This window comes from Triplophysa rosa, linkage group LG1, assembly GCF_024868665.1.
Source record: "Triplophysa rosa linkage group LG1, Trosa_1v2, whole genome shotgun sequence".
Taxonomy (NCBI): Eukaryota; Metazoa; Chordata; class Actinopteri; order Cypriniformes; family Nemacheilidae; genus Triplophysa; species Triplophysa rosa.
The window spans coordinates 5,536,410-5,562,749 of NC_079890.1; the positions used below are offsets into that span (position 1 = coordinate 5,536,410).

Sequence of the window (26,340 nt, forward strand, 5' to 3'; positions counted from 1 at the left end):
CGGCGCGATATAATCGCGTGCAGCGTTGATGGCACAGAGCAGTGGCGACCCATGCGCTAATATCAGTCCAGATGCATCTGAAATGACCTACAAAACACCTCAGCGTCTCAAGTGTTTCGGGTCCTCCTGTTCTGAACTCAAATAACCGCAAACGAGCGAATTTACAGTGCATCGGATTTATTTCACTGCGGAGAACCAAAACTGCTCCTTCAATCAATCTACCAGGCGTGAGATGACAAAGGTAGGTGCGAAAACAACCTGCCACCGTATTGCTTCATCACGGTTTGTGCTGCATAACCGCACACGTGTAAGTCATTTTATCATAATTCTTTTGTAACGGCTATTTTGCTATGTCACGCATCTGTTTCACGTATGCGTGCATGATGATGCTTACCGATGCGTTTTATCAGAAATCCATACAAACATCGGCGTCCCCTCGAGCACTTGACTGGTTTTTAATGATGGGTAGCTGGTAACGTTAAACAGATATTGATCACACGAGTGTATGCTGTAATGGCATGGTTTGCTTAAATCTTTATATTTAGTTTGCGTGCGTCACATTTTTAGTGACGGTATCTAGTAGCCTAACGTTCCTGTGATGATCCGTTTGGGCAGCAAGACATCTGGATTCCGTATGAGCTGTGACCCACGTTTGATGGTCTTATCTCATCTGCTGGATTTTAATGAATATGTGCTGGGTTTAAGCATTATTAATATAAAACGAGCTTAAATGCTCGTTTGTACTAAACGCTGCACGATGTGTGCAAATCTAAAAGATGCGCATTTAAAAGTGTTTGTTCGGAGGAGGCTTGTACCGTTATATTGTTTATAGGCTAAGTTCAATGCAAATCGTCCGGCGCTTTTAAATTAAATGCAGATTTGCAATCGCAGATATATTTTAGCAGTTTGTGTGCTCACCATTGTGAAATGCACAGAAGTATAGCCTATAAAAAGAGCAATGGAATTGATTACCTTAAACTTGTAAAGGCAAAACCCAGCTAACAATTTTTGATTACCAGAACGTTCCCCTAACATTAGTTTTTGATTACCAGAACGTTATTTTCTAAGGTTCGTTTTTCGTTCTCCAGGAAAGTTTTCTTTACGGAAATAGAACGTTAGTTTCTGGTATCCATAACGTTCTGGGAACCAAAAACTAACGTTAGGGGAACGTTCCCCTAACATTATAAAAACCATGAAACTAACGTTTTATTTCCGTAAAGATGACCAAAAACAAACCTTAAAAAACTTTCTGGGAACCAAAAACTAACGTTAGGGGAACGTTCCCAGAACGTTAGCCTAAAATATTTTTCTCGGGTCCGTTTGGCCTCACTACACGTCAGTAATGAATACATCCATGCTGTGTTTTTATCCATCGCTTGTCTAATCTAATTAAAAGAAGTAAAATACATCATCCCACACAATATGGAGGATGAAATCAATGCATTAGATTATTCTTTTAGTCTAATAATTCCTTTTTCATTACTGAAGTAGCCTAATTTTCGATTTAAACAGCACAGTATATCATGTCTAATAAAACCACACTGTGTGTAGGCCTACCTCAACATCATACATTATAGATATTGAAATATAACCAATGACTTCAACACAATATTAAAGCAGATTTTTATTGACAGAAGAATAAACATTTAAATATCTTCAGGCTAACAATATTCTTGTCTCACCACAGAAGTATAGCGTGGCTCCGTCTATAGATATAACAATCAAAAGCCCTGAGTTTCAGTCCTTACATCTGATACACAACTGTAGGAAATGTAAATCTGAATGAAGTGATATACAAGTAATATCGTTCGTTTCCTATTCAAATAAAAACAATTTGCTGAAAATACCACAGAGACAATCTTCAAAATCTTTAAAATAAACAGAATAGTCTAATACCAGACGATTTCTTCCAGTAAACAAAATTAAAGAAACAGTTCACCCAATAATGACAATTGTTTCATTTACTCACACTCATGTCACTCCAAACCTGTATGACTTTCTTCTGCAGTGCACAAAAGAAGATATTTTGAAGGATGTTGGTGCCATTGACTTCCATTATACGTTTCTCAAGACATTTCTCGAGACATTTCTCAAACAGGTTTCAAATGACATGAGGGTGAATAAATGATGAAAATTGTCATCCTTTTAAGGGACAGTGAAAGCATTAACCAGTAGACATGGTCCTTGTAGAATTGGGGTTGGAAACCCACTACTATTGGTACAATAGATGCAAACAAATTATTGCTCCAAGCATAACCTGCATTTTTTTAAGATGTTGCAATTAGGAAACATTATAAATATTTCAGGTTTTTTATTATTTGTTTGGCCATTAAGTCATGACTGACATTTTGTTCCTTTCTCATGACTGCTGGTATGGTATAACAACAAAAATGCTGTTAGGCTTGATAAGATTAGGGGCTGGGATAAGTTATTTTTTGTGAATCAAATGAATTCAAATGTACTGTTCATCCCTGATTCAACATCGTTCCTAATACAGAAGTTTTGAGATAAATGCCAAGTATAATAAAAAAAAAACTACTCAGGATTTTTACATATTGTCATGCCCTAATTAATGTTATGTAATATATTGTGAAACGGAGTTCTTGTCGACAGTAGCGGGGACATTTGATCGCTCCTCTCACTGAAAGTCAATAGGAGAAAGTGTGTTCTGCTAAGATCAATTACATGACTCTGTTACATTATTAACAGACCCTTCAATCAGCCCTAAAGGGGCAACGTAAAATTAATCCTTAAAATAATTTATGCAGCATATATATTTTGAGTTTAATGTCAGGTTATGTTCTTTATCTTTGTGATTGTCATAGAAATTGAAAACTTTTCTAAAACACCTTTTTATCTCATATTTATCCTCGCTTGTATTCTGGGTGCTTAAGGAAGAAAGGTGAGAGACAGAGAGTGTCTGCGCGGCATCTGGTTGCACAGTCGCTCTTCTGTTTCTGCAGCACTGGTATGTGTTGGCATTTAAAGCGGGAATCTGATTAGATTGCTTGTGATTAAATATTTACTGGTGGATTCTCCGCTGCCGCAGAGAATAGTGAAAGCAGGGACAGAGTGTGTGTTTTTGCTTTCATAAACGTGCCCGCTTGCTTCATATGTCTTGACTAATTTGCTGCACACATTAAACTTACCATCTTCTCCCTGCATCCCTTGCGACCAAGGCAACCAACCTTTCCTCTGACCCATGTGCTAATTTAGCTCCTGTGAGTCAGTTTGCTGCATTTCTTTTCATCCATATAATCCATGTCATCATTCTTCAGCTAATTTTTTATTGATGTGTATTAAGACTAATAACTGGTTATGACATGTTTCTTGCAGTGCCTGAAGTATATAAAAAGAGGATATAAAAGAAAGATATGACATATTTAATTGAATTGGAAAGAACTTGTTTTCAACATTTTTGTCCGCTACTAAAAAAAATGCATGTCAGCAAAAATCAACCCACTTCTTTTAATCCTACAGACACAAGATAAAGACAATTTATTTTAAATTTCAGAAAAAAATAAATAAAGCAATGTTAGTTTCATAAACGGAAACAGATGAGAATAAAGTTGAAGTATTTTATTGTTATCTTAGACTTTTGTGAGATGAGTACAAAAATGAAAAAGGTAAATTAAGTGACATGTTTAGTTATATTTTATTATTTGTACTTCTTTTCAGTCACAGAGTTATTCAGTTTAAGAGTTGTTTGGGAAAGAGAAGATTCTGTAATTTAATGCAGCTTGGAGAACTGCATTTAGGGAAATTTGGGGAAATTGTAATCTTCAATCATTTATTAAATGAAAATAAAAAAAATGTGTATTGAAGAAAAGTTAATATGGTTTTATATACAGTATACTGTCAATTATAGTTTGTGGATAGAAAATCGGAATCGGCAGGTTTCACTTGTAATAATATCGGAAATCGGAATCGGCAAAGAAAATTGCAATCGGTGCATCTCTACTGTTAGCATACATCCCCCATGTAGACGGAGCAGCGAGAGATGAACTACAGTGCATCTTTTTGTCTGTACAGTACATGGTGCGTGTGCACGCGCGTGCAGTCAGCGGACATGAGAGATGCACGTCAGTCAGCAGGTGGACACACATGCGAGTATAAACGAGCCGTGAAAGACAGACTGTGCGCCATGTTTACTTGCGGCTTTGAGTTGCGGTCTCCAGCATCCTCCTATGCGTCCATCCTCCCCTCCGTCCCGCCTATATAAATGTGGACTGTCCTAGGATTATGGCAAGCGCTAATCAACGCAGACGTCCACTTTTCCCGACGGATGAACAAGGCCGAACTGTACGGTTTGTACACCTCCCTGCAGCCGGATTCCCTGACGGCACAACCTGCCACTCCGTCGAAGGCCACAGGAAAGCCGAGGCAGGTCCGTAATTTCCCATATTTACGGCCGGATCAAACACCAACTCCAACGATGAGGGGCCTCCGGTCTGAAAGCCGCTGCAGCGGTCCCTGCCCCGGACGCCACATCCACTCGCCTGCAGTCTCATCCCCGCTCAGCCGAGCTCCAGCAGGCAGCATCTCCGGGCACCATTCAAGCCCGCCACACCTTGAGCCGCCCCAGCAGCGCGAGCATGGCTCCGCAAGTGGCCTCGGCTCACCCACACATCCTCCCGATCTCCTCCTCCAATCCCCTTCCATGTCAATGGCCCGCTGCCCCGCCGTTGAACTCCAGTGCGAGTCTGCCTCCACTGGCGACGCTGGATCAGGCTCACGGCTTCCCCGCTTTCCCTCTAGTCCCTGGCCCAGACAACGGCATTAGCATGAGATTTCCCCCGCAAGCAGCCCCAGCGGCCGCTGTTCCCTCGCTCATGTCTCTCCCTCAGGCACGTCCCTCCTTCTCACTGTCATCTGCAGCAGCAATGCCGGTCCCGCCCAACGCCCCGGCCCTGGAGCCGCCTCCCGTCTCAGCAAGAATCAGGTCGCAGATACTCGCAGGTGCAGATGTAGACTTCTACTCTCTTTTATCTCCACTCTCACCTCCGTCAGCAGATCACCAAATCACCTACGGTGATCTCTCACCCTAAAAAACACAACGCATAGCAGTTCACGCACCTTAACATTTCCAGAATTCACCGTAGCTTTTTCACGCTACCTCGAGGTAATCTGCACGGCATTCCCTCACAGGAGGTGCGAGCTCGGAGACTACCATGCCATTTTACGGGGGAACCCATTTCTACACCTATCACCGTATATTTTCCACCAAATGCACCATCCGCGTAACTCAGCGGAACCAGTGTCCTTACTGGGGGGCACTGGACACTGAGCTTCACAACCAAGTTTTCCTCGGTTGCAGGAACATTTCATGCGTGGTCTGCAGATCTGTCGCCCACAGCACCACTTCTTGCCCTTTAGTTCACTCATCCATTACCCCCGCCTGGACTCACCTCACACCAAATCCACAGGCTACGTCTCATGCTTCCCAACATATCCCGCCAACCCACCTCTGCCTGATTCTGATCACCGACAGGCATCCAGCCTCGAACCATGCAGGAAGTTCAACATCGGCGCTTGCTCACGACAGCGGTGCCGCTTCCTGCACGTTTGCAACTTCTGCGGCGGTGCGCACGCCCACATTGTATGTCTATTTTCCAAATCTGCAAATAAATATTGTGAATAGTATTTATCGACTCCTGTGAATGTTTTAAGTTTGTCTGCTGAATTGTCTCTTCACCCCGACACTCGCTTTACTGATTATGTTCTGTCCGGTCTCTCAAACGGCTTCAACCCCGGTATCGAGAGGTAACCTTCCGATAGCCTAGTCTGCCCCAACCTTCAGTCCGCGCTTGCTGAACCGAAACGGTCGATCTTCTAATTAAAAGTGAAATCGAGTCAAACTTCATGATCGGCCCCTTCGCCGCTCCTCCCTTTAAAATCTTCCGCATCAGCCCCATCGGCGTAGCTACCAGAAAATTTTCTGCCAAAAAACGCCTCATATTCGACCTGTCGTCCCCCCCATAATTCTCAGTTTCCGAGCATTAACAGCCTCATTCCGCTCGAGGAGTTTTCTCTTCTCTACCACAACATCGACCAAACCATTAAACTCATTAAAACCGCCGGACGCGGCTCCTGGCTCGCCAAAGTCGACATCACCTCCGCATTTAAAGTAATGCCCATTCATCCAGACTTTTGGCATTTGTTCGGCATTTACTGGCGCAATCAATTCAATTTTTCCGTTCACCTCACTTTCGGCATGCCTAAAATTTTCGACATGCTGTCAGAGGCAATCTGTTGGATTCTCTCTAACAACTACTCAATTCCGTACCTCATTTACCTTCTAGACGACTTTTTAGTAATCTCGCCCCCCGACTCAATCCCAGCTGCGCATCTCTCGATAGTCCAAAAAGTCTTCGCCAAGCTCGGCATTCCACACGCCCAAGATAAAACCTCGGGTCCGAGTACGTCAATCGAATTCTTGGGCATCAATTTGAATTCGCTGAACTTTCAGGCATCCTTGCCCAAGGAAAAAATTGATAGATCAATTTTGATCGCTTCCACTATCCTGAACAACCCCCGTTGTTCCAAACCCGAATTATTATCCGTTCTCGGCCACCTTAATTTCGCGATGCGTATCATCCCCCAAGGCCGCCCGTTTGTTTCGCACCTCCTCTCCCTCGCTTCCTCAGCTCACACCTTAGAGGACTTAATAACCCTAATCAGCTCATGCCGCGACGAGCTCAGTTTGTGGATAAAATTCCTCAATCAATGGAACGGTTTGTCCTTCTTTTACAATGACATGCGCTCTCTCCCCGTTGACATTCAATTGTTTACCAACGCCACCCCCTCCGTCGCATTCGGAGGCTGTTACCAAGGACGCTGGTTCGCCTCCACGTGCCCCCCCCCCAGCTCCTAGAATTACAGCAGCCACTCTCATCCTCAGCCTTATTCAAGCTGTACGGTAGTCGCGGTTTTTTTGTGGGGGAAGGAGTAGTCCGCTTCCATCATTACCGTTCATTGCAACAACGAAGCGACAGTGCACTGCATCAATAAAGGCCGTTCCCATTCTCCCGCACTGATTGCCTTTCCTTAGACACCTCAGCTGGATTTCAGCTTGTGATCAATTCATTTTTACTGCTAAACATGTTCCTGGTTCTATAAACCAAATAGCCAATGCTCTTTCCCGTTTTGCCTTCCAGAAATTCAAGCTGCTGGTACCGGATGCGGACCCCCTGCCAACACCAGTACCTCCTTATTCGGAACTGATATTCCCGTAAATCACCCACTAAGAACTCTCCTAGACTCTTCCCTCAATTCTATTATCCAAGCCGTCTCCCCCAGAACTCTTCAGTCTTCCCTAACCGCGTGCAGGAGTTTTAAGTCATTCCACCAAACATACAACATGCCCTTTCCCGAGTTCTCTCTGCTTACCATCCCCTCATTCATATCCTTCCTGAATATCAACAAAAACCTTCAAGCCAGCACAATTAAAGGGTACCTAAGCGGAAACCAATTTTTCCACAAACTCATTTTCAACTCAACCTGCCCAGCTATAGCCAGTTCTCAAGCCTCCATGCTCATCAAAGGAATCCAAAGAGCTCAACCCACCCTCCCGGACACAAGACAACCTATAACTTTGGATATATTGACCAAATGCATTTCTACCCTCCGCAGAGGCTACCACTCCACCCACACCGCCCGCACGCTCGACACCATGTTCACCCTGGCCTTTTTTGGGTTTCTCAGACGCTCCGAAATGACCACCACGTCCAGCTTTAATCCTTCATTTCACCCCACCATCTCTGAATTGGCAGTGTTTGATGCAGAAACAATCTCTTTTCACATTAAGCAAAGTAAGACAGATCAATTCAAAAGAGGCCATTTCATCTACATATTCAACCTTCAATCACCCATCCAGCCTTAGCAAACCCTCCTTGCCTGCCTACATTTCAAAAGATCACAGGCAAAATCCCCATCCGACCCTCTCTTCATAGACGACTCCAGTCGTCCAGCCTCACGTTTTTGGTTCCAAAATAATCTCAAAACCGTCTTGCTCCAATCTGGAATCCCCGCAGAACATTTCTTTAGCCATTCCTTTCGCATCGGTGCAGCTATTTTGGCACAGCCGCCCAAAAAGGTCTCTCCCAGCCTCAGATACAAGCACATGGCCGCTGGACGTCAGAGGCTTTCAAAAGCTACATCCGGTTGGACCGCTCCCTCATCAAAGAAACCCATCGGACCCTAATCTCCCGGATCATCTAGCAGCAACCTACCCTCATCCCGTTATCTCTGGCCAAACACCTTCATTCCAGACCACTCATCTAGAGGCCAGTATCGCAGCAGCGACCGCCCCCACAGGAGCCTGTGCCTCCATCTATGTTCTGCAGCAGCAGACATCACTCACTTAGAGGCCAGCATCGCAGCAGCGACCGCCCCACAAGGGCCCGTGCCTCCATCTACGTTCTGCAGCAGCAGACATCACCCCGGACAGGGGGGGGGTGCTCTGAGCTCGGAAGAACGAACGAGCTCGGAGCCCTCTTCCCGACAGCACGCCAAATACGCTTACTCTCAAACCTACACCATTATCTGCATAGGCGAACTCGTGAAATGGTGGAAAATTGCGACCTCCGGAGGACGCACCCGAAATCCTGATATGTATGGGAAAAATGGCACATATGGTCACCCTACATTAGAGCATAAAAAAGGCAGATATGATAAATAAAAAATATATCAAATTAATGTATCATTACAGTAATTCAATATTTTCATGCTTTGCAGTTGTTATGTTTGTAATGAAAAAAATCAATTAAAAATGGTCATACAAACACATTTACTTCATTAATATGCAATCATATTTTTGATGCTACAAATAGCATCTCTTTGTTTTTGTAATCGATTTGAGAAGCCGGTGGATTAAATGATATCACGTTATCTATGGTATGCATTTTTATAAAATTGTGTAAATTTATACTGTAAAATGTTAGATTGCAAAATAATCAAAAGAGATATACTGTATATAAATATTAACTGATAAGTAAAATGTGTTGTTTTAATCATATATATATACACTCACCTAAAGGATTATTAGGAACACCATACTAATACGGTGTTTGACCCCCTTTCGCCTTCAGAACTGCCTTAATTCTACGTGGCATTGATTCAACAAGGTGCTGAAAGCATTCTTTAGAAATGTTGGCCCATATTGATAGGATAGCATCTTGCAGTTGATGGAGATTTGTGGGATGCACATCCAGGGCACGAAGCTCCCGTTCCACCACATCCCAAAGATGTTCTATCGGGTTGAGATCTGGTGACTGTGGGGGCCATTCTAGTACAGTGAACTCATTGTCATGTTCAAGAAACCAATTTGAAATGATTCGAGCTTTGTGACATGGTGCATTATCCTGCTGGAAGTAGCCATTAGAGGATGGGTACATGGTGGTCATAAAGGGATGGACATGGTCAGAAACAATGCTCAGGTAGGCCGTGGCATTTAAACGATGCCCAATTGGCACTAAGGGGCCTAAAGTGTGCCAAGAAAACATCCCCCACACCATTACACCACCACCACCAGCCTGCACAGTGGTAACAAGGCATGATGGATCCATGTTCTCATTCTGTTTACGCCAAATTCTGACTCTACCATTTGAATGTCTCAACAGAAATCGAGACTCATCAGACCAGGCAACATTTTTCCAGTCTTCAACTGTCCAATTTTGGTGAGCTCGTGCAAATTGTAGCCTCTTTTTCCTATTTGTAGTGGAGATGAGTGGTACCCGGTGGGGTCTTCTGCTGTTGTAGCCCATCTGCCTCAAGGTTGTGCGTGTTGTGGCTTCACAAATGCTTTGCTGCATACCTCGGTTGTAACGAGTGGTTATTTCAGTCAAAGTTGCTCTTCTATCAGCTTGAATCAGTCGGCCCATTCTCCTCTGACCTCTAGCATCAACAAGGCATTTTCGCCCACAGGACTGCCGCATACTGGATGTTTTTCCCTTTTCACACCATTCTTTGTAAACCCTAGAAATGGTTGTGCGTGAAAATCCCAGTAACTGAGCAGATTGTGAAATACTCAGACCGGCCCGTCTGGCACCAACAACCATGCCACGCTCAAAATTGCTTAAATCACCTTTCTTTCCCATTCTGACATTCAGTTTGGAGTTCAGGAGATTGTCTTGACCAGGACCACACCCCTAAATGCATTGAAGCAACTGCCATGTGATTGGTTGATTAGATAATTGCATTAATGAGAAATTGAACAGGTGTTCCTAATAATCCTTTAGGTGAGTGTATAACTTTGTAGTGATGCTGTCATGCCATCTAATGAAAATTAAACGATTAATCACAGCTATATTTCTAAGATGATTAGAACCTTTCCCACGAGTTACAACACAAATAGACCAATTAAAATATCTTTTAAAACGTCATACTTTACATATCGTGAATAATTTCACATTTAATCTTCAAATTAATGTAGAAACAACATATTTCTTTAACAGCTCATTTTATGAATGAAAGAAAACATTTTGATATTAGTACTGTAACTGATGTCTCTATTAAATTGATTATTTTAACATTAATTATAGCCATTCAACAATATAATTGAGAGCTATCATGAAATATACAGAAATTGAAGGAAGTTCTCAAACACTTTACAGTCTTTAATGCTAAATTATAAATTAAATGCAGAAGAATTCTCATTAAAGCTACAAAATCACATTGATTTCTTCTTTTATTTTGTTCTTTGATTAACATTAGTGACAGGAGTCACAGCAGCACGTTTAAGAACGTGGCCCCTTTAAGAGCTGTCTCAGTACGCAGATCTGACCGTCACCGCACTCCCATTTTCACAACTCTTTGCATTCATTTAAGATTTTATTTTACACTTTGAAGTCTGTGCTTAAGAAAATGCTAGACAAAACGGGCTTTCTGACATAATCTTGTGTGGTTTTATCCATTCAAGCACGAAAGAGAACTTAACACGGATGCGCTGTCTGACAGAGATTCACCGACGCAGCCTTCAGCCCGTGACTGTTTACACCAGACTGGACCTCGCGTTGCGTTTTGCCGCGTCCCACAGTTTAGAAGCTGTCTATCTTCATTGAACGCGTCAAAGCAACTGTTTAAAATCGCGCTTAAGTGGTTTAAAAGCCTGTACACGAATAAGAGCGTGATTACATAATGTAACGCTAGACAAAAAATGTCAAAACAAACGGATGCTGCGTTAATTGCGTTAAATATTTTTCACGCGTTAATTTGAAAAAATTAATCGCATGCGTTAACGTTGACAGCCCTAATATATATATATATATATATATACGTACTGTCATGAACGGAGGGTGGTGAGAGACACGAAGACAAGGACAGAGGACCCAAGTGCAGACAGCGGGTAAGGGGTTAACACAAATTTTAATAAATAATAAGCAACAAAACAAAGACCCACGTGGGGGTAAAGTAACAAACATGGAAACAGGAACAAGACTAACTAAAATAACAGGACTAGACTAAAACACATCACAACTACAAAATAAACTAAACTAACTCAAAGACAGGAACTCACCACATTACACAAACACGACACAGTACAATGAACCAGCACGAGACAGAAGACACAAGGGCATTATAAAGGGGATAAATCAAGAGGGGACAGGTGCAGGACATGAACTAATTAACAAACAATAACGAGGAGACGAAAGGGCGGGAACAGAGACGCCACACCGGAGAGTGGAAGACCAACAGGGACAAAACGTCACTCTCCACATAAAACAAGAGGTTCTATCATGGTTCTGCCACTAGGTCAAGAGAAGCAAGACAAGGTGGGGCAGAACCATGACACGTACATAATTACGCTTAGATGTATGTTTAATTTTCAAATTATTTTATCATATGTGAAAGAGTAAGTAAAGCTGCGTTAGACTATAGCTCGAGCTGCGAGGTTTCTCTGAATAACAACACTTTTACAGCCGGCTAACGAGAACTCTGTAAACTGCGTGTCTGTATAAAAGGTGTTTTATTGTGTATGAATTGATTTTGAGGACTGTGCACTTGGAATTACTTGAGTGCGCGTCTGTAGACAGCGTCACGTGGGGTTGCCTGGAGTATTTTTGACTTAAGTGACGACAGGTGGTAAAGGAAAGGTTAGGCGGAAAGCCCTAATATGGAGATGGACTGGGTGCGTTTTATGCAATTGACTAAACTTGTGCACACGGCCGCTCATTTAGAATACTCAAAATTCACTAACATTAGGAATGAGGTTAAGAACAAATTCATGTGCGTACACACATGTTGTGAATTAGGCGGAAAGTTTTCGTGATAAATTCAAATGTACATATGAATACTAAAAATCTACGCAATTATTAGTGAATGAGACCCATTGTCTCTGATGTGAATGATGTTCCGCACTGCTCAGAATATACACAGCTACACATTTACATACTGCACCAAAAATAAAAAAATACATTTTTATTTCCCTAAGGCTTAAAGGTGGGGTGGTTGATTTGGAAAGGTGCTAATTTTAGCCTTCTAGCACTGAAATTATAATCCCACCCTCTATGCGATTCGCCGTCCAAAGTCACGCCTCGAAGCATGTGCAACCATGGTATCGTCTTTAAGACCCTTTGCCTGCCAGAGCTGTCTCCATCGTGTAAAAGCTGAACCGATGTTAATTCGAGTTTTTCCTCTTTCATGATCCAGATGTTTTTTCGTCACTGATTTTTCAAAAACTGATTTTCGTTTGGTAGATTTACGTGTTGTCGGTTCCGTAGGAAAGTTTGATTGTTGCTGATTGTCCGTCATTCTCCCTACATTGACACAGCGGACGTGAGCGCGCTGATGATGTATGATGTCTGCGTGAACAGGGTGCGCAGTGGTATTCAAAATACGTTGGCTGAAAATGTACACATGACCAGTCACAGTGTTCGGCCAGAACGTTTTGATTGGGCGAATGTTTTTTGGTCCTATGCCTTTCACAGACGATATATAATTATAAAAATATTATTTGACCACTATACTTCTTGATTGCTATCAGGATGTAGAGAGATTTCCAACCAACATGACACAAAATGTTTCTGGACAGGATCACCCACCCTGCCTTTAAGCGGGTAGCCGGGTTGCCCAGAGGCCAGTGAAGGATTAATTAAGTGCTCTTTAGAAAGAGGGCTTGACTTTCAGTCTATTACAGATGCTCCTTTCCAGCAACAGATCCAATAACTCAATAATCATGCACACGCAGACACAAAGCCCCGCGGTTAAGCCCCCTGTGGGTGAGTGGAGGGCAACACTTGGTGCACACGCACTGGGAACAGAAGTGAGTCGATATCCTGAGTGGATATCAGTAACAGTACAGTGACACCGCATATTAAAACCCTCTGCTAACTCTCCTTAATCAAAGATGCTGCTTTCATTTACTCCCACCAACTCGTCTGTTTTGGCTGTATTCATTGCAGGTGGAAATTTTGGTTTCTCATGAGATCTTGGTTTCAAAGATGTCAAACATATATTTTTAAATATTTGCACCAGCATATTTCTTAATTAGGCATTAAAAACAAGGCCTGACATGTTTAAAAGGTATTAATTTCAAAACTGTCAATTAAACATGTTTTTGAACAATTTTCTCAAAAACAAGACCTTAAAGCAACACTTTGTAGTTTTTCGACCTTAAAATAATGTCTCTTAATTATTTCAGTGGTAGAACAACTCTTAACTGGACAAATTCTACTGATGCGGCTACAACCACACTTTGTAAGTTTTGTGTTCGGGTCGCTACACACAGACCCACCATCCCCTGCCTGCGGAAGAGTGCGACATGGTTTCCAAACAACGTTTCTGCATTCGACGGTTCCATCAGCTTAGTAAACAAATTCACGTGTATTGCGCTGCCCACGGGGAAGCTTATACAGCGATGTTATTTACAACACTCATAACAGACAATTGCGCTTATCAACCACATTGGGGGAACCGTGAGCAAAAGTTCTATTTTTTATATAAAAGTTCATTTTACCCGGGGTTATGAAACCCTGCTCTGAAGCAGGGTAAGCACCGCTTTGCAGGGTTAACCCTGCATTGCAGTACCAATGTGTGCAGTGTGAAACGAAGCGGGGGTAGAATGATACGAACAGACGTTTAGCAACGAACACCCAATCAAAAACTGAACAGTGCTTACCTCATTTCACAAGCAGTGTTCAGACACAGAAACTCTGTAAGTAACGTCTTAGGAGGCTTAAAACAGCCAAAAAGGATATGCGAGGTGTCATCTTCTCCTGGATTCAGAACAACGAGGTATTCGGTTATTTAAAGGGACATCGCACTATTTTTATTCAGTCAGTTTGACGCTGCAGTTTTTATCCAATCATGGCTGTTGACACCGCAAATATGCAAATAAGAATGTTAATCCAGGGTTCAGTGATGTACAGTGTGAAACAGGGCTGGGTGGAATGACGGAATATTTCGTTACCGCGGAATAAAATGTCAACCGTAAGAGATTTTTCTATTCCGTGTATTCCGCGGAATGTAAATAAGTAGGCGTGGTTAACTCGGCTCTCTGCAAATTAGGCGCTAGTCTGAAAAAAACTAATGAATTTATCCACCCGTAACAAAATGAACGTATCAAACATTCTTTTGACCTTCTTTCAGTCTGTAGTTTAGTGATCTGCTCCAGTCCGGCGCGTTCTCTCTCACCCGTAGTGCTCGTGCAGGGATCTGCGCCAGCATTTAAAAAAGCTCATTCTCAACACGTATTTCAGAAGTCAGGTTGTTTTGAAAAGCTGTTAATAGTTTTATCAAATTTAACTTCAGGCGAGCCAAGGTGAAACTTGCATTGAAATGCACGATGATGCTCGCGAGCGCGTGAGCGATTTGATGTGACGCGCTTCTACCTCCAGTTTTGGGAGACGCGTGAGGAGTCACCAGAGACAGGCAGTGCAAAAACAAGCCTACAGCGATAAAGACCTACAGTACAGACCCCATGAACACCAGTTTATAACACTAGTCATATACTGTACTCTCATTGTTTGTGCATATTCATACTTTATTGTTATATATGTTGTCTATCTTCCTACTGTGTATAGCCAGAAGATAAATATGAAAAAATAATATATCTGATTATCAGAACTTAATTTGATATCTTTAGTAAATTTTCATAACTTGCCTACATTTGAACTATGGTGAGCATTTAAATGAACTGTAATAAATAAATTAGTTAAATCAATCTAAGAAAAATGAGGTATAAAATATAGAATTATAATGGGAGATTGTTTCGTGAAATATATTGTTACCCTGAAATAAAATTACTCATTCCGTGAAATAGATTTTTGGCCATTCCGCCCACCTCTAGTGTGAAACATCATTATCTCTTAACCCCTGGTAAATTATAAACGGTGTGAAACAGATAACCCAGGATTCTGTTTAGGGTTAATGATTTCAAGTGTTTAGAAGGTACTGGCAGATGTGTTACTTCAAACAAAATGAAGCTTAATGTAAAGGTGTTTTACATTTTTACAAAAATGTTGCAGAGAATGGAAACATCAGTCATGGACGCTTCTTTTTTTTCAAAATTTCTTCATATTTATTATACATGATTATTCTGTTTATTCTTTTATTATTATTATTCATTTGAGAACATCTATTAGAAAATAAAATATTTTTTTTAGAATATGTGAATCTTGCTCTGTTCAAAGGAGACATCAGATGAAAACCCCACCTTTTCTGTGTTTAAGTGCTATAATCGTGTCCCCGGGGCATCTAGCAACCCAGAAAACGTGAAAAATAAGAACCCAGTAAGTTTGTTTTGGTGTGCCTTTCCCTGCAAGCATGTGAGAAATCGAGCCGTTCAAATTTCGCACCGATTGTGATGTGCAAAGCGGATTTTATTATAATATTACTGCCCCTTAATCTACACAGTTTCACCCACTGCGCTCTGCCATTGTTGTTTTCACAGGCGACAGCGGTTACGTGACGCCATGGCTAAAGTTCGTGGACAACATGCAATGTAGTCGCTGCACAGAGTCCAAACCTAGGAAGAGACAGGAGTTAATTTATTTTATTTTTAGTGGAAATCCATCAGAAACCATAAGTAAAAACCTGCTTGTTTGCGCGAATCACTTCAAACCGGAGTGCTTTTTCAACCTGGGACAGTACAAGCAGGATTAGCTTCAAAGTTGTTCCTCAAGAGGGATCGAGACCAACTGAACGAGACAAAACTGCCGATGTCAGTAATATTTATCAACAGCCTGAATTGACGTAAATGTACCGTATATATAGGAGGATAACGTTAGCATATGATAGCGAAGGGAGCTAAGTCAGTCACGGGTTAAATAGAACATTCAAAGCCAGTGTTAAACTTACTGTATATAAGTGCAGATGGACACATGGAGTTTAGCTGTATGAATGTTAATACATTATGTGCGTTAATATGTTTAGCTGCGGCAAGCTGTTTGTTTTGCTAATGAACAAGGGCGAACACTGGGGTTAGTTTCGTTTTAAACGTCGCAAATCATTCGTGTTTAGGCTGAAAAATCTGTCACAGCAAACTAGCTCTCACGTTGTGTGTGTAACGTTATAACTTGTCAATGACAAACGCTAAAATCCATGTAATTCCGCTGAGATCTGCAGTGGATTCCGTTGATTTTAGGTAAGCATACACGCACAACATTAGGATGCGCTGTTTGCTGTGACTGATTTTTTTGTCTCCGGATGAATGATTTGAGACGTTTAAGATGAAACTAACTGCAGAGAAATTCAGGAAATATCATTTACCATTGATATCAAATATCAGTGGTCATTTGGCTAAACCATTGCCTCTGCACGTATGTTGTGTTGACACGCCGGACAGAAGGGGGGTGGGGTTCGCTGTAACTCATTATCAGTTAAAGAGACATGCACCAAAACGGGTTCTTGTGAGCATAGCTGTTTTTGACGAGGCAAGAAGGGTTTTGTTTACACAGCCATTGAGTGTTTTTAAGCAAAATATGACATTTCATGAAGACCCTAATAAATCATACCATCTTGTTGAAAGTGCTCGTCTGAGGAGACCTTTAAGTTACAACACTTCATAAACGACATTTTCAGCAACAAAAACGAAAATAATTAATTCCCATGTTAAAATTATTCTTTGTGCAAGGTAAAGAACACGGATATCTTTATTATGATCATTTTGTTACTAAATTAATTGTTTTATATTTAAAATCATTACTGCCATGTTTCAATGGTTTCGTGAGAATGACCCAGGTGCAACAATGAATCAGAGAATCTGGCTGCTCATGGTTTAAAGTTAACTGTTGACATTTTCATTGTAGGTTCCAATCTTGAATAATAAGACCGTTTTATGACACAGATTTTGCAAGGTAACTTCTATGGTACATTTGTGACATCCAAACTTTTGCATGTTTTATATAATTCATAGTGTATATTTCTGCCTTTAATGTTACCTCTTTCACCCCGTAATGATTTTAGTTATCTCCCTTTTAGCATTCAGACAGAGGTTGTGCAATCTGCTCCAGTCTATAAACGCAGAAAGCGTTAGTAAGTGCAGAACAGCTTCGTACTGATTGTTACATCTCAATAATTCAATCTCATGCTTGGCTCGTCTGTTCCAGTGGAGCTGAGCTGTCTGGCTCTCAGGATTGGACCATAGGGGATTAGTTAGATAAGTGCCAGGGGGATTTGAACCAATGAACTTCTGTTTGCCACCTTCAGTGATTTTTTTATTACGGTTTGATAGAGTTAAAAAAAGACTCTGTACTAAATCTCGCTTTCTAAGATTTAAAGATAATTTTCTACGCTGTAAATGATGATAGAGCTGGATAAAGAAGGACGCGGTCACCTGACACGTCTTCACCACAAAATTTCAAATGCTATTAGATTATTAATGATAATCTTAAACTATAATTTACCTTATTAGTAAGTTTATTTAGCCTTGTGCAAGCTCTCTGGAGCTTGTGCAGAGGCAGCAGCTTTTGCCAGAGGGGAACTGGAATCCCCTGGTTGGGCCTGGGTTCTCCTGAGGTTTTTTTTCTCGATTAGAGTTTTGGGTTCCTTGCCACCATTTGCATACTGTTTTTTGCACTATTTGCCTGGCCGGGGGGGCTTCTTTAGAATTTTAAAGTTTTACTTAATTAATATTGCATATAGGAATTTATAGTCTGTTATATTTGACCTGTGCTTCTCTCTCCTTTATCTTAAATGTGTGCTCTCACTGAGCGTGTGTGTACGTGTGTGTGTGTGCGTGCGCGTGCGCGTCTATGTGTGTTAGTACGTGTGCATATTGTGTGTGTGGAGTGTTTTGTATGTGGGTATGTCTGTCTTCTGTGTTTTCACATTTTTCTTGTTTTTGCAGGTACAACTTTAATTGTTTTGCTTATAGTCAATATGTCTTATGTACAGCTGCTTTGTAACAATGAAAATTGTAAAAAGCGCTATATAAATAAAGTTGAGTTGAGTAAATTGTACAATTCAGCAATGTTGCTATGAAATAAATAGCTATTTATGTCATGGCTCTGCCTCTATTAGTCATGTTTTTCTTGGTCCTGTGGCAGAGCAATGGCAAGGCCTTTGGTTATGTGTGGAGAGAAACATATTATTGTCTTTTTGACAATAATATGCGTTCTCTCCAGTGTCTCGTCATTGGCCCCGCCCCTCTCGTTTCCTGTATTGTTTCCCGGCCGTGTCTGATTACCCTCACCTGCCCTGTGTTGTTATCCTTCGTTTGTCTTCCCTATAAATGCCCTCATATTTCTTTGTCCTGTGCTCGTGGATTGTACTGTGTACGTTTGTTGTGCTTACCGTATTTATGTCTTCCTTACGCTCCATGTGCGCTGTGTCCTGTGTTCCGTGTGAGTCCCCTGTCTTAGTAAGTGTTTAGTTTAGTCTTTGTCAAGTATTGTCTAGTTTAGTGTTAGTTAGTCTAGGTCCTGTTGTTCGTTTATTATTGTGTTACCTTTTCGTTTACCCCCTCGTGGGTGTTTTGTTTCTGTTTTTGTTATAAACTCTTGTTTGTTAACCCCGTCATTGCCTGCCTGCTAAAATTCTAACCCTTTGTAATAATTGTATTTGCCTTCTTTGGCTCTGTTCTCTTTTCATTGCCCTTAATGCATGAAAACAAACAAACCGTTGCCATGTTAAGCAAAATAACTGCAATTTTTATGCTACATAATGATTATAAATCTAATGGTTATGCTCCGCAGGTCCCTTTTCCCTTTTATTTATTTACTTACATTTCCTGGTTCCGGCGTTCCTACAAAAGTCATTTCTAAAAACATACACATGTGTTGGGATGGAAGGCAAATAAGACAGTCAAACAGACCCAACTATAACCATTTTGTTGATGTTTGGTTAGGAGTGGTCTCACATTATAAACTTTGTTTGGTTAAAGGTGCAGTTTGTAACAATTTTGCAGTAAAATATCCCAAAACCACTAAGCTAGTGTTATATATTTTGTTCAGCTGAGTACTTACAATATCTCAAATGTTTCCAACGACTTGTAAATGGTGAGAAAATCGCCATTCTAAACAGTGACACGGGGCTGTGCAGCCGCCTGTCAATGGCGTCATATCCGGGTTACCCTTTGTTACCGCCTTTCATAACGTAGAAACCGCATGACAACAGTGTCGTGGACAAATGCGGAAGTAGTGTCTAGCATCTAGCAAGCCACTCACTTGTTTCGAGCAGTCACTTATTTATGGACCACAATTATTCGCAACAATTATAAAGCTTTACTTCATCTTCTAATATGATTTCTCGTTCCCATCTTATTGATGGCCATCAGCGGTGGAGTTGAAGACAACAGATCCCATCATTCCATGTGCCTTCACAGCGTCATCAAGCTATGGCATTGTTGTTGTTTTGACCGTGCGCCCTCTAGCGGCGGTCTTTACAAACTGCACCTTTAATAGGAGTTTGCTGTGGTTTTAGAAGGTTTGCCTTAAAACAATGCCTTCAAATTTTTGTGTTTGACTATGTCTCATTTAGTTACACAATTGCAACAATAGACTCAGTCACAAATGGCACACACAATATCTGGCTATAGATCTTCTGAAGCATGTTGGACACACAGAAAAATATAATTAAAATCGCAGGCTCCAATCATGTTTTCACCTATTGCTAAACCTTTCAAACAATAGTATTAAATAACTTTTTGAATTATTCATTTGAAACAGACCGACATTATGTGTGATCCATTGATATAGCTAGGGCTGTCACGATTATGGAATTTGGCGATTAATTGGCATAGTAAATCATTGCGATTATGATGATTAATTGTCTGTTGTAAGGCTTTGGCGATTATGGCGATTAATTGTCTGTTTTAGAGCTTTGACATGTAATTCTCATACATTTTTGATTCAGCTTTGAAACGACCATATTGTTCTGAATATAAAAAAAAGGTTTTTTTGGAAATACATTGGAAAATATTGATTTATCATATGGTTTAGGCTTTTACCTGTCAATAATACAACCGCCAAATACTTGTAAATTAAGTAAATTGATCAGGAGTGAAGCCACCATTGATATGCTATCAGTTATAGAAATGCTTCTAGTCTGTTTTTTTTCTCACAAGACTACAATAAAATTTTACTTCTATGTTAATGAAATTTTGGTAGACTGGTTTTCACACCGAGATTAGCTTAGATAATATTAAATTGTACTGCAGGTTATTTTTATGGTATATGCTTTAGTTTTTATTGTGTTGTGGTGGTACATTTTACAAGTATTACAATGCTTTAGTTACAATAAATACACTAAAATATGTAATATGCAGGCACTACAGCTCCCCCTAGTGTCTTCTATGGAGATGTGCAATAATTGCGATGATCTGAAACCATCGCGATGAGGCCAAAGGTGAAGGCTTTCCGTGTCGCCCATCACTGTAAATACAGCAGTCGTTTACACTGATGCTAAGCTACAGTCAAAGCTATTGGCCATTAAAACGAGTGATTTCTTCGATAATTTCTCAACGGTTCTCAATAAGTCTGTATGGAAAACACTTGGTATCTACTTGTTAAATAGTTGTTGGGTTTTTTCTTTAAAGGTTTTATTAGACAGTATTACTATGAGCTGTTTTATTGCTGTCAAACAGTAAATCTCCCTTTACTAACTTCATGTAATTATGTAAAATTTTTAAATGTAACAGAAGCTTTGCAGATAGTTACATAAGACACATAAATAAATAAACAATTGCTTTTTTATTACAGACCAACTATTTTGGGTAGTAAGTGGTTTTGGAGCACCCTAGTGGCCACTTTTGGAAATGCCATGATAGAAGAGACGCAACTTTTGTTTTACCATCAAAAAATATATTGATAAAAAACCAGTATATCGATAATGGCTATCGGCTAAAATGACTTAAAAAAATCAGCATATCGGATATCGGCAAAAATTCAATATCGTGCATCACATGGTCTTTAAAAACAACAATTTGTGAGTAGTGTGAAGTTTGTAGCAGATACTTTGTACTGTCACACTGTATGATGAAGTGTAAATGATTAGACACACACATGTTAAATTTGTCCCTGTCTAAACTAAAGTTCTAAAAATCAAGAACAGGAGCAAGCATCCTGCTTAAATGAGGAATTAGTGTACTGAACTAAAAAGAAGTCTGTGCATCTAATATTCTCTTCTCTGAGGGGAATTTGGGACAACTGACATTTTCTCTGAAGGAGTTTAGGGTTGGGGGGTTGGGAGTCCAGTCACGGGCATCATAACAAATGTGTTTGGCTGTAATGACAAATCCTGACCGTCCACCACCAGTGTAAAGTGTTAAGCCTTAATAAACAAGAAAGCATCTTAACCCTTAAAAGAGGTCCTTAGGTCCAAAATTGTTAGGAGTGTGGATGAGGCCTTTTAAGAGGCTTAAGAGTTTCTTTAGCAGCAAAGAAAATGAACAAAACGCGTAGAGGGAGAAGAAATGCATTGCACACAATGTGAGTTAATACGACACAACACATTAGACCATGTTTGTGACCGATCTTATTAGAGACACGCTAACATCTCAGACACAGTATATGAGGAATCGCTATATTTACTACATTATAATAATGTAGTAATAATAATAAATATTTATTAATGTATCAGGAAAAAAATGCAGCTATGCAGCAGAGATGATTTGGGTCTGTTACAGAATCAGAATTCGCTTTATTGGCCAAGTGTGTGCAAACACAAAAGAAATTTGTTGTGGTTTTTTGAGCACTTGATACATACAAATATACGTGACATGAAAAAAACTGGAAGAACAATTAGTAAGTATAAATAAGTAAAACTAGAGGTAATACTACTACTACTAATAATGTTGTATAAAATTTGAAACAGGGGATTTATGTACAGATTTGTGCATTTACAGTATATGCAGTTGTATAAATAAAATATGCATATGTATTTACATAATACTTAAGAGAGAGAGAGGTGGTAATTAGGAGTGGAGCAATAAATGCGGGGTGAGAGGGGTCTGTGATGATGTTACCTGCCCATAGGGGTGATCCCGAATAGTCAAAGATTCAATGCTTCGATAGGAGGAGCCTGATTCGACTACCAATCTCACAGTCGAATCTTCACAAAGGTGTTATGCAATGGGGATCATGCCATTTTGGTTCACGAGTTCGCCTTTCAGCTAATGAACTGGGATGGATAGTATGCGTGTTTGGCATGCTGTCCCGGGGCGAGGTCTCCGAGCTCGGTAATCCTCCTCAAACTCGGAGCACCTGCCCCTTGACCGAGGAGAGGGCCCTGGGCTCGGTGCGTGCCCGGACCCGGATTATACCCCCGGTGCCGAGTAGGGATGTAACGAATCACCGTGAGCCGGTTGAAAATCGATTATAATGTGTGACGATTCAAATCGGTTGAGGTGTGAACTGAATCGCAATACATTTTTTGAACAGCAGGGGCCGCCATGTTCACTGCAAACCTAAACGTGGACATGCTGATATTTCTTAAATACAAAAAAATCCAAGAAAAGCACAGAGAGTATAAGTTTGTTTATATTAAAGAGACTTTTTCTATTATTAATTTGGTATAAAATTGCAGTTTAGTTTTGTTATTTGAAATAATACATAATTTTATTATAAAAAGAAACGTGAAGCATTTAAGAAATAATGCAAGGGAAGTTGTTCATTTCTAATTTGTTTCAACTCATTTTGTAAAAATGTGAGTAAATTGTGAATAAATCGCATTGTGAGATCAGAATCGTGAATCGCATCGCATCGTGAGCTGAATGAATCTTTACATCCCTAGTGCCGAGGTAAAAACGGGCTAGTGGTGTGAAGTCGGAATGGAGGAGGGATGTTGCGAAACGTCTGAGAGAATGGAGGTGAGGTGGCTTGACTACTTATAGACTGTTAGGATGATTGCTGTGATTGTTTATCGAAAGCCAGCCGAGTTAATTATCTGCACGTGCTCCTCCCGAACCTTGTTAATAAACATAATTTCATGAGTTCGCCTTGCAGCTAATGAACTGGGACGGATAGTATGCGTGTTTGGCGTGCTGTCCCGGGGCAACTGCTCCGAGCTCGGTAAGCGAGTGGCGGGGTTGTTGGAGTCATCAGCAAAGAGCAGGTTGTAGGAGAGCTTAGACTTGTGGGCATCGGAGATGCGGGTAGGCTGAGAGGGTTGGATGGGAGACTGTAGGTTGAAGATGTAGATGTAGTATCCTCTTTACGTTTGATCGGTCATGCTGTGCTTGATGGAATAGGAGATCGATTCAGTGTCTACAATTGAAAGGTCTTTTTGGGTTGAAGCTGGAAGTGGTGGAGAGTTCTGAGCATCTTAACCTGTAGGTGACGGAGATGCGGGTAGGCTGAGAAAGTTGGCTATGGTTGGATGGGATACTGTAGTTTGAAGATGTAGATGTAGTATCCTCTTTACGTTTGATCGGTCATGCTGTGCTTGATGGAATAGGAGATAGTTTTGGTGTCTACAACTGAAAAGCCTGAGATGATTGTGTGGAGTTTTGGGTTGAAGCTGGAAGTGGTGGAGAGCTCAGAGCATCTGAGGAAGCTGAAGTAGGCTAGTGTGAACATGGCATCAAGCAAGCGCGTGGTGCAAATTGAATGTTAGCCTTGCAGTGTAAATACATTTAGTTAATGACTCCAGGGTGATTGGTTTTCTGGGGTCTGGGCTGGGCTCTTTCAATGCCTTTGATGAGTATCAATGTCTGAGCACTGGCTATTGCTCGGGAGGGTGAGCCATAGATGAGTTTGTGAAATTTTGTATTTCTGCTTAGGTACCCTTTAATGGAGCTGCCTGGAGGTTTTAAGTGGTGCTGATGTCCAGAGCCAGGGAGCGGCAGATGCCAGCGTGAAGGGAGGGCTGGCCTGAGGAAGAGAGAAGAGGAAGAGAGAGGAGGAAGGGAGGTGGCCGCCGGACCCGAGAACGGAGGCAGCTTCACGCTTAGGTCGGCTCCTTGGGCAAGGGCAAATGGAAGGTCTGGAGGGGAGGCAGCCAGGGCCTGCGCCGCTAGCGGAAGCAGTTCGACAGAGGGGCAGCAGGCCGTGGGCAGGGCAGGGGATTAAAGGAGGAGGAAGGGAAGGGCTGCGATGATGTTTAGTTTTGCATGGCAAAGTTTGTGAGCGTAGAAATGTCACTGCAAAACAGACCTTGTGCGTTCACTGAAGTTTCAAAGGTTAAAACGACCATTACGAGTTTACGTCGATCGTGATGAAGTCTTGTGTAGGTGATACCTGTGCTTGTAGATGGAGTATAGCCAGTGTGTGGATGATGCCTAGCTGTATGCACAAGCAGAGAGTGAGCATGTTACCGTCACCCAAACGTTATCAATAAAAAATGCTGTTATATCTTCAAATTGCTGTGCGCATCTGTATGAGTCGAACACAATTAATGATTCCAGAGTTAACAATTGCGGCTGGGGTCATGAGTCCAAGATGCAGTTCTGTTCGGGTTGGCAGACGAGGGAGATCTTGCTGTTAAGCACCGGTCGAATATACTGATGCATACCGCTGTTTGTGTTAACTTAAAAGTAACGGCTGCGTGCATTATTTTGGGCAAGATGTGAATGGGAAGGGCACGCTATGTAGAAAACGCATGCCGCTGGATGATACAGATAGATTTTAGTTAACCAGCAGTCACTTTCGGAAGCGGCTATTATATTTACTAATCTCCAGAAGCTTACGTTCGGCTCAACAGAGGTTCGCTGAACAGTATGGGCGCCGAGGAAGTGCGCCCGTGCTGGCCAGCGATATCTCATGCTTGAGTGCAGCAGTGTCAACGCAGGGTGACAAAGGATAAAGTTAAATGTATTTTTCAATTAGAAAGATTGTACTCACCCAGCTTCTTGCATAACAGCGTGTTCGGCGGTTCAAACACAAGAAAAACTCAGTTTATAAATGATAATTAGTAAAGTATCGGTAATGAGGCATGGAATTCGGGTTGATTAGAGCGACTCATGGAACGACAGAATGAATTTCCCCCAAGATGATTGTTTCACTTCGTAGAAGATGAGTTTACAGTCATTGAAACGTTAATGTATTGGCATTGAAGCGTTATTGAATTGAGTCGAAATACGGCGATCTTGCGAGCATGACTAGCATATGTTTACAGATGCCGGCGTCTAAACACTCGTGTCCCGTTAGCAGCGAGCTAACGTGCCGGTGTTGTTCAGCCCTGTGCTGATGAAATCCTTCGTAGAGTTTAATTCTCATTTGGGAATAGTTTATCAAAAAGCAAAAACAACCGTGTAAAGCAAACAAGCTGCTGTGTTTGCGTGCGCGTCTATGAGCAACAATGTTGCGAAACGTACTAGAGAATGGAGGTGAGGTGGCATCACTACTTATAGGCTGTTAGGATGATCCCGAATAAAACATCATTTATATGGGCAGTTGCGTAGCAGACGGGCAACTGTATGTGAAACATATTGACTATAAGCCAAACATTAAAGTTATACAAGTTAAAACAAAAAAAGACACGCACACAGGTTCATACACACCCACATGCATAAAATACAACTCCACACGCACAGACAATATACGCACGCACGCACGCACACACACACATCATGGTTATCTCAGAGAAGCACATATTTAAGATAAAAGAGAGAAACACAGGTCAAATATTATATGGGCGATTCCTATATGTAATAATAGCCTCGGAACAATGAGAAAAGAAAGCTGAGAGTAGAGTACTGTATAGAGAAGCAGCACATTCGCAAATGAATGTGTACACCGTTTCCAAACATTTGTCACTTACTGAATGTTTGGGCATATACGTATGAATTAACACTTTGTCTATAAATGCACATAGTTTGTTAATTAGACTGAACTTTGCGCTGCATGATACGTTCAAAATTATAAAAGTAATATAACCAAAATCACCACATATGGCGCAGACTTTTGGAACTTGTCATTCTCTGCACTGAAAGCAAGCGTCAGTAGGATGGAGAAAGGGACTTTT

The 26,340-nt window shown here is 41.2% G+C and overlaps 1 protein-coding gene across 3 annotated transcripts in view; it reads left to right on the plus strand.

Annotated features, from left to right (window-relative positions):
- The window catches only part of gal3st3 (galactose-3-O-sulfotransferase 3), a 60,472-nt gene continuing 34,132 nt past the window's right edge, over positions 1-26,340 (plus strand). Inside the window, exons 1-2 of one of the 3 annotated variants that reach the window (XM_057334120.1) lie at positions 1-241; positions 24,158-24,328. The gene's annotated coding sequence lies outside the window, so the exon portion shown is untranslated. Of the gene's footprint in view, positions 308-24,157; positions 24,329-26,340 lie in introns of all 3 variants that reach the window. The other 2 variants (XM_057334112.1, XM_057334128.1) reach the window with 2 other exon arrangements.